The sequence below is a fragment of the Dreissena polymorpha genome, chromosome 6 (genome assembly GCF_020536995.1).
Source record: "Dreissena polymorpha isolate Duluth1 chromosome 6, UMN_Dpol_1.0, whole genome shotgun sequence".
Lineage (NCBI taxonomy): Eukaryota > Metazoa > Mollusca > Bivalvia > Myida > Dreissenidae > Dreissena > Dreissena polymorpha.
The window spans coordinates 12,798,249-12,806,806 of NC_068360.1; the positions used below are offsets into that span (position 1 = coordinate 12,798,249).

Sequence of the window (8,558 nt, forward strand, 5' to 3'; positions counted from 1 at the left end):
GGATTTTTTGCTGGAAATTGACATTTTTGGGGGTATTTTAAAAAAAACACCACAAAAAGACATTATCAAAATTGCTTAGAGTGAAATATCTGACAAGTTCATTCTTCCCCACCCCGCATAAGCCCCACGGCCTGTCCATATGGTTTGTTTGGTATTTTGTTGCAGATATTGAACCAACACAACAGCTTTAACTCTCTAAAAGGACATTTAAGCTTTTACAGCCCTTAAATCGCCTTCTTCGGACCGAAAACACCCCCGCATGTGAAAATGTGATCTAAATGGCCAAATGGACAGATAATCCAGCCAAACTTAATATATTGGTGCAATATGAATAGGAAGATAATAATATGCAGAAAACACATTTCATGCAGAACATATTTTTCCTTTAGGTTACAATATACTAAATCTTTTTGGAGTGCAATGCTATACTCTTTAAAAACCTGAACATCATTTATAAGAAACACAATTCTCTGTGTGGGCACTTGCCATGACTTTATTTTAGAATGTTTCTTTGTGCATGTGGTAGGGAAAACATTGATGTTTAACAGAAATTCACTCATTTGCTTGAAGGTTAAAGACTACATGATACTTTGACAGATGGCGGAAACCCACATCCACTGGTACGAACCCGGTAAATTGGATGGCTGTAAAACAGTGACCGCTGATTCGCATCGAGTTCTTTCTTGCAAAACGCATGACCCCCCTTTTTTATTGTCTAAATCATTGCGACTTGGAATGCTCTTTAAGAAAAGGTATGGTTATGGGGGTCTCTATGCGCAAAAGTTTGACTTTATTTTTGTTGAAGTTATTGCTTTTACATTGAATTTGTGTAGAAAATCTTTTTGTATATTGTAACCTAAACTAGCTTTAGGTAAAAATGAAATATCATCTGCAAGTGCAAAATATGACTGGGAAAGCTGATTTTTGGTCATTTCTTAACAAAGAGAAGAAAATAAGTGCCTTAAATGCATGAATTCAGATAATTTGACCTGGAATAGTTGTTTTTCAAGTTGACCCCCCACCCTGATATAGCCAAATAAGGGCTAAATTGCTTTCCGACTTGAATTCAAAGGCATATTGGTTGACCGTGTAGCGTTAGTGTGCTACATGAAGTCAGAATTCAACGCCAGGAACTCCGTGATCCAGTAACGCAACAATAGCTAGTGCATAAAGCATGAACATTCAAACAGAGCCCCATTTCACACCGACATGGAATGGCGGACATTTTTACAGTTTGGACAGTGCAGCAGACACTTATTGAGGCAGCTTCATATTTAGTACAATCATGAACATAACAGGTTTATTACTTCATATTATTCATAAAAATACACTAAAAATACTTAAATGCATGTTTTTTTTGCCATTTTATATCTATTTTTTATTGGGAATTTTGACTTTTTCAGGTAGAGGAATGTCTGCAACTAAGCCGAGGGCCACTGGATAAGGGTTGTTGATGGTAAAACAGGTAATAATACTAAATTATTATCATGTACGCAAGCAAATAAGCATATTTATGATGCTTAAGGGTGTGAAATACTGTCATAATCAGGTTTGTGGTCACTCAAACCCTTGCCGCTTGCAATTCCCCGTGCAGTTTGTATGGATAGTTCCGCGTCCTGACACGTAAAGCTCGCGCTTTGTTGGCAGCAGAAGTTGGCACTTAACAGGTTTATCCTTGTTCCTAAGCATGTATGCAGTGCATCTGAGTTGATATGCTACTTGTAACCCTACAATTAGCTTGTGTTTGGTATTGTTTTCTCACAATATGCTTACAGTCATGGTCCCCGGCTTGAAAGGATGTGGCGTCCGACTTAACATAGGATTGTTGTAGCAAGTGTCCCCTTCATCATTGACCTTAGAGGGATCTTTTTGCCAAAATGTGGCACTTTCAGCAACCAGTTTAGTTTTTCATTTGGTACATGCTTCTCCTCATTCAGTGATTTATGGGAAGTATTGACCTTATTTGCTTGTCTTTGCATACAAAGGTGACATGGATCAATGATATGTGTTGTGTTGAGAATTCTGCGGGAAGCTGTGTCCCCCAGAAGATGTACTAGAAACCTCTTTCAGGAAGCCTGCATTGATCTGAGCTGCCTTTCTGCCCCTGTTACTTCATAGAACTTCATTTCTAAGCTTATAATGCTCTCCAACATATATGTATCTTGTTCATTTTAACCTTTCCTTCTAGTTTAAACCCCCAAAATGAGCATTTTTGTCTTTTCGCTCAGTTATTAACGCCCATTTTGACCAGATTGCCACCATAAAAATAGTCAAAAGTACTTGTTTTGCGCCCAAAATATGAAATTTTGTATTCTCTTGAAACCTCTGAATGACAGCTGGCAGAGCATATTGACCATCTGCTGCAGTTTAAAGGCAACCCATGGCATTATATGCTAGAATATACCATTTGCGACTGGTAAATAAATGGGCTCCGAGCAACAAGGCGCTTTCAAGATTTCACACTTTTATAAGTGTGAAACAACAAGTTATAGGAAGCTTATTGATTTCTACACTTCAAAGTATCTTTGATCTCTCATTTTTGCTTATTTGTTGTTTGTCTTGGATGAAATTGGATATTTTTGCTGGGAAATTGACATTTTTGGGGGTATTTAAAAAAAACACACACAAAAAAGACATTATCAAAATTGCTTAGAGTGAAAATATCTGACAAGTTCATTCTTTCCCCACCCCGCATAAGCCCCACGTGCCTGTCCATATGGTTTGTTTTGGTATTTTGTTGCAGATATTGAACACAACAGCTTTAACTCTTAAAGGGACATTTAAGCTTTAACAGCCCTTAAATCGCCTTCTTCGGACCGAAACACCCGCATGTGAAAATGTGATCTAAAATGGCCAAATGGACAGATATCCAGCCAAACTTAATATATTGGTGCAATATGAATAGGAAGATAATAATATGCAAGAAAAACACATTTCATGCAGAACATATTTTTCCTTTAGGTTACAATATACTAAATCTTTTTGGAGTGCAATGCTATAATCTTTAAAAACCTGAACATCATTTATAAGAAGACACAATTCTCTGTGTGGGCACTTGCCATGACTTTATTTTAGAATGTTTCTTTGTGCATGTGGTAGGGAAAACATTGATGTTTAACAGAAATTCACTCATTTGCTTGAAGGTTAAAGACTACATGAGACTTTGACAGATGGCGGGAAACCCACATCCACTGGTACGAACCCGGTAAATTGATGGCTGTAAAACAGTGACCGCTGATTCGCATCGAGTTCTTTCTTGCAAAACGCATGACCCCCCCTTTTTTATTGTCTAAATCATTGCGACTTGGAATGCTCTTTAAGAAAAGGTATGGTTATGGGGGTCTCTATGCGCAAAAGTTTGACTTTATTTTTTGTTGAAGTTATTGCTTTTACATTGAATTTGTGTAGGAAATCTTTTGGTATATTGTAACCTAAACTAGCTTTAGGTAGAAATGAAATATCATCTGCAAGTGCAAAATATGACTGGGAAGCTGATTTTTGGTCATTTCTTAACAAAAGAGAAGAAAATAAGTGCCTTAAATGCATGAATTCAGATAATTTGACCTGGAATAGTTGTTTTTCAAGTTGACCCCCACCCTGATATAGCCAAATAAGGGCTAAATTGCTTTCCGACTTGAATTCAAAGGCATATTGGTTGACCATGTAGCGTTAGTGTGCTACATGAAGTCAGAATCAACGCCAGGAACTCCGTGATCCAGTAACGCAACAATAGCTAGTGCATAAAGCATGAACATTCAAACAGAGCCCCATTTCACCGACATGGAATGGCGGACATTTTTACAGTTTGGACAGTGCAGCAGACACTTAATTGAGGCAGCCTTCATATTTAGTGCAATCATGAACATAACAAGGTTTATTACTTCATATTATTCATAAAAATACACTAAAAATACTTAAGTGCATGTTTTTTGCCATTTTATATCTATTTTTTATTGGGAATTTTGACTTTTTCAGGTAGAGGAATGTGTGCAACTAAGCCGAGGGCCACTGGATAAGGGTTGTTGATGGTAAAACAGGTAATAATACTAAATTATTATCATGTACGCAAGCAAATAAGCATATTTATGATGCTTAAGGTGTGAAATACTGTCATAATCAGGTTTGTGGTCACTCAAACCCTTGCCGCCTTGCAATTCCCCGTGCAGTTTGTATGGATAGTTCCGCGTCCTGACACGTAAAGCTCGCGCTTTGTTGGCAGCAGAAGTTGGCACTTAACAGGTTTATCCTTGTTCCTAAGCATGTATGCAGTGCATCTGAGTTGATATGCTACTTGTAACCCTACAATTAGCTTGTGTTTGGTATTGTTTTCTCACAATATGCTTACAGTCATGGTCCCGGCTTGAAAGGATGTGGCGTCCGACTTAAACATAGGATTGTTGTAGCAAGTGTCCCCTTCATCATTGACCTTAGAGGGATCTTTTTGCCAAAATGTGGCACTTTCAGCAACCAGTTTAGTTTTTCATTTGGTACATGCTTCTCTCATTCAGTGATTTATGGGAAGTATTGACCTTATTTGCTTGTCTTTGCATACAAAGGTGACATGGATCAATGATATGTGTTGTGTTGAGAATTCTGCGGGAAGCTGTGTCCCCAGAAGATGTACTAGAAACCTCTTTCAGGAAGCCTGCATTGATCTGAGCTGCCTTTCTGCCCCTGTTACTTCATAGAACTTCATTTCTAAGCTTATAATGCTCTCCAACATATATGTATCTTGTTCATTTTAACCTTTCCTTCTAGTTTAAACCCCCAAAATGAGCATTTTTGTCTTTCGCTCAGTTATTAACGCCCATTTTGACCAGATTGCCACCATAAAAATAGTCAAAAGTACTTGTTTTGCGCCCAAAATATGAAATTTTGTATTCTCTTGAACCTCTGAATGACAGCTGGCAGAGCATATTGACCATCTGCTGCAGTTTTAAAGGCACCCATGGCATTATATGCTAGAATATACCATTTGCGACTGGTAAATAAATGGGCTCCGAGCAACAAGGCGCTTTCAAGATTTCACACTTTTATAAGTGTGAAACAACAAGTTATAGGAAGCTTATTGATTTCTACACTTCAAAGTATCTTTGATCTCTCATTTTTGCTTATTTGTTGTTTGTCTTGGATGAAATTGGATATTTTTGCTGGGAAATTGACATTTTTGGGGGTATTTAAAAAAAACACACACAAAAAAGACATTATCAAAATTGCTTAGAGTGAAAATATCTGACAAGTTCATTCTTTCCCCACCCCGCATAAGCCCCACGTGCCTGTCCATATGGTTTGTTTTGGTATTTTGTTGCAGATATTGAACACAACAGCTTTAACTCTTAAAGGGACATTTAAGCTTTAACAGCCCTTAAATCGCCTTCTTCGGACCGAAAACACCCGCATGTGAAAATGTGATCTAAAATGGCCAAATGGACAGATAATCCAGCCAAACTTAATATATTGGTGCAATATGAATAGGAAGATAATAATATGCAAGAAAAACACATTTCATGCAGAACATATTTTCCTTTAGGTTACAATATACTAAATCTTTTTGGAGTGCAATGCTATACTCTTTAAAAACCTGAACATCATTTATAAGAAGACACAATTCTCTGTGTGGGCACTTGCCATGACTTTATTTTAGAATGTTTCTTTGTGCATGTGGTAGGGAAAACATTGATGTTTAACAGAAATTCACTCATTTGCTTGAAGGTTAAAGACTACATGAGACTTTGACAGATGGCGGGAAACCCACATCCACTGGTACGAACCCGGGTAAATTGATGGCTGTAAAACAGTGACCGCTGATTCGCATCGAGTTCTTTCTTGCAAAACGCATGACCCCCCTTTTTTATTGTCTAAATCATTGCGACTTGGAATGCTCTTTAAGAAAAGGTATGGTTATGGGGGTCTCTATGCGCAAAAGTTTGACTTTATTTTTTGTTGAAGTTATTGCTTTTACATTGAATTTGTGTAGGAAATCTTTTGGTATATTGTAACCTAAACTAGCTTTAGGTAGAAATGAAATATCATCTGCAAGTGCAAAATATGACTGGGAAAGCTGATTTTTGGTCATTTCTTAACAAAAGAGAAGAAAATAAGTGCCTTAAATGCATGAATTCAGATAATTTGACCTGGAATAGTTGTTTTTCAAGTTGACCCCCACCCTGATATAGCCAAATAAGGGCTAAATTGCTTTCCGACTTGAATTCAAAGGCATATTGGTTGACCATGTAGCGTTAGTGTGCTACATGAAGTCAGAATTCAACGCCAGGAACTCCGTGATCCAGTAACGCAACAATAGCTAGTGCATAAAGCATGAACATTCAAACAGAGCCCCATTTCACCGACATGGAATGGCGGACATTTTTACAGTTTGGACAGTGCAGCAGACACTTAATTGAGGCAGCCTTCATATTTAGTGCAATCATGAACATAACAAGGTTTATTACTTCATATTATTCATAAAAATACACTAAAAATACTTAAGTGCATGTTTTTTGCCATTTTATATCTATTTTTTATTGGGAATTTTGACTTTTTCAGGTAGAGGAATGTGTGCAACTAAGCCGAGGGCCACTGGATAAGGGTTGTTGATGGTAAAACAGGTAATAATACTAAATTATTATCATGTACGCAAGCAAATAAGCATATTTATGATGCTTAAGGTGTGAAATACTGTCATAATCAGGTTTGTGGTCACTCAAACCCTTGCCGCCTTGCAATTCCCCGTGCAGTTTGTATGGATAGTTCCGCGTCCTGACACGTAAAGCTCGCGCTTTGTTGGCAGCAGAAGTTGGCACTTAACAGGTTTATCCTTGTTCCTAAGCATGTATGCAGTGCATCTGAGTTGATATGCTACTTGTAACCCTACAATTAGCTTGTGTTTGGTATTGTTTTCTCACAATATGCTTACAGTCATGGTCCCGGCTTGAAAGGATGTGGCGTCCGACTTAAACATAGGATTGTTGTAGCAAGTGTCCCCTTCATCATTGACCTTAGAGGGATCTTTTTGCCAAAATGTGGCACTTTCAGCAACCAGTTTAGTTTTTCATTTGGTACATGCTTCTCTCATTCAGTGATTTATGGGAAGTATTGACCTTATTTGCTTGTCTTTGCATACAAAGGTGACATGGATCAATGATATGTGTTGTGTTGAGAATTCTGCGGGAAGCTGTGTCCCCAGAAGATGTACTAGAAACCTCTTTCAGGAAGCCTGCATTGATCTGAGCTGCCTTTCTGCCCCTGTTACTTCATAGAACTTCATTTCTAAGCTTATAATGCTCTCCAACATATATGTATCTTGTTCATTTTAACCTTTCCTTCTAGTTTAAACCCCCAAAATGAGCATTTTTGTCTTTCGCTCAGTTATTAACGCCCATTTTGACCAGATTGCCACCATAAAAATAGTCAAAAGTACTTGTTTTGCGCCCAAAATATGAAATTTTGTATTCTCTTGAACCTCTGAATGACAGCTGGCAGAGCATATTGACCATCTGCTGCAGTTTAAAGGCACCCATGGCATTATATGCTAGAATATACCATTTGCGACTGGTAAATAAATGGGCTCCGAGCAACAAGGCGCTTTCAAGATTTCACACTTTTATAAGTGTGAAACAACAAGTTATAGGAAGCTTATTGATTTCTACACTTCAAAGTATCTTTGATCTCTCATTTTTGCTTATTTGTTGTTTGTCTTGGATGAAATTGGATATTTTTGCTGGGAAATTGACATTTTTTGGGGGTATTTAAAAAAAACACACACAAAAAAGACATTATCAAAATTGCTTAGAGTGAAAATATCTGACAAGTTCATTCTTTCCCCACCCCGCATAAGCCCCACGTGCCTGTCCATATGGTTTGTTTTGGTATTTTGTTGCAGATATTGAACACAACAGCTTTAACTCTTAAAGGGACATTTAAGCTTTAACAGCCCTTAAATCGCCTTCTTCGGACCGAAAACACCCGCATGTGAAAATGTGATCTAAAATGGCCAAATGGACAGATAATCCAGCCAAACTTAATATATTGGTGCAATATGAATAGGAAGATAATAATATGCAAGAAAAACACATTTCATGCAGAACATATTTTTCCTTTAGGTTACAATATACTAAATCTTTTTGGAGTGCAATGCTATACTCTTTAAAACCTGAACATCATTTATAAGAAGACACAATTCTCTGTGTGGGCACTTGCCATGACTTTATTTTAGAATGTTTCTTTGTGCATGTGGTAGGGAAAACATTGATGTTTAACAGAAATTCACTCATTTGCTTGAAGGTTAAAGACTACATGAGACTTTGACAGATGGCGGGAAACCCACATCCACTGGTACGAACCCGGTAAATTGATGGCTGTAAAACAGTGACCGCTGATTCGCATCGAGTTCTTTCTTGCAAAACGCATGACCCCCCTTTTTTATTGTCTAAATCATTGCGACTTGGAATGCTCTTTAAGAAAAGGTATGGTTATGGGGGTCTCTATGCGCAAAAGTTTGACTTTATTTTTTGTTGAAGTTATTGCTTTTACATTGAATTTGTGTAGGAAATCTTTTG

At 37.6% G+C, this 8,558-nt stretch overlaps 1 long non-coding RNA gene across 1 annotated transcript; it reads left to right on the forward strand.

Annotated features, from left to right (window-relative positions):
• Window positions 1–1,309: 1,309 nt before the first annotated feature.
• LOC127836520 (uncharacterized) lies at window positions 1,310–8,558 on the forward strand. The gene is made up of 6 exons (XR_008028807.1): window positions 1,310–1,465; window positions 3,144–3,194; window positions 3,976–4,037; window positions 5,713–5,763; window positions 6,547–6,608; window positions 8,284–8,558. It is a non-coding gene; the product is annotated as an uncharacterized LOC127836520 (long non-coding RNA).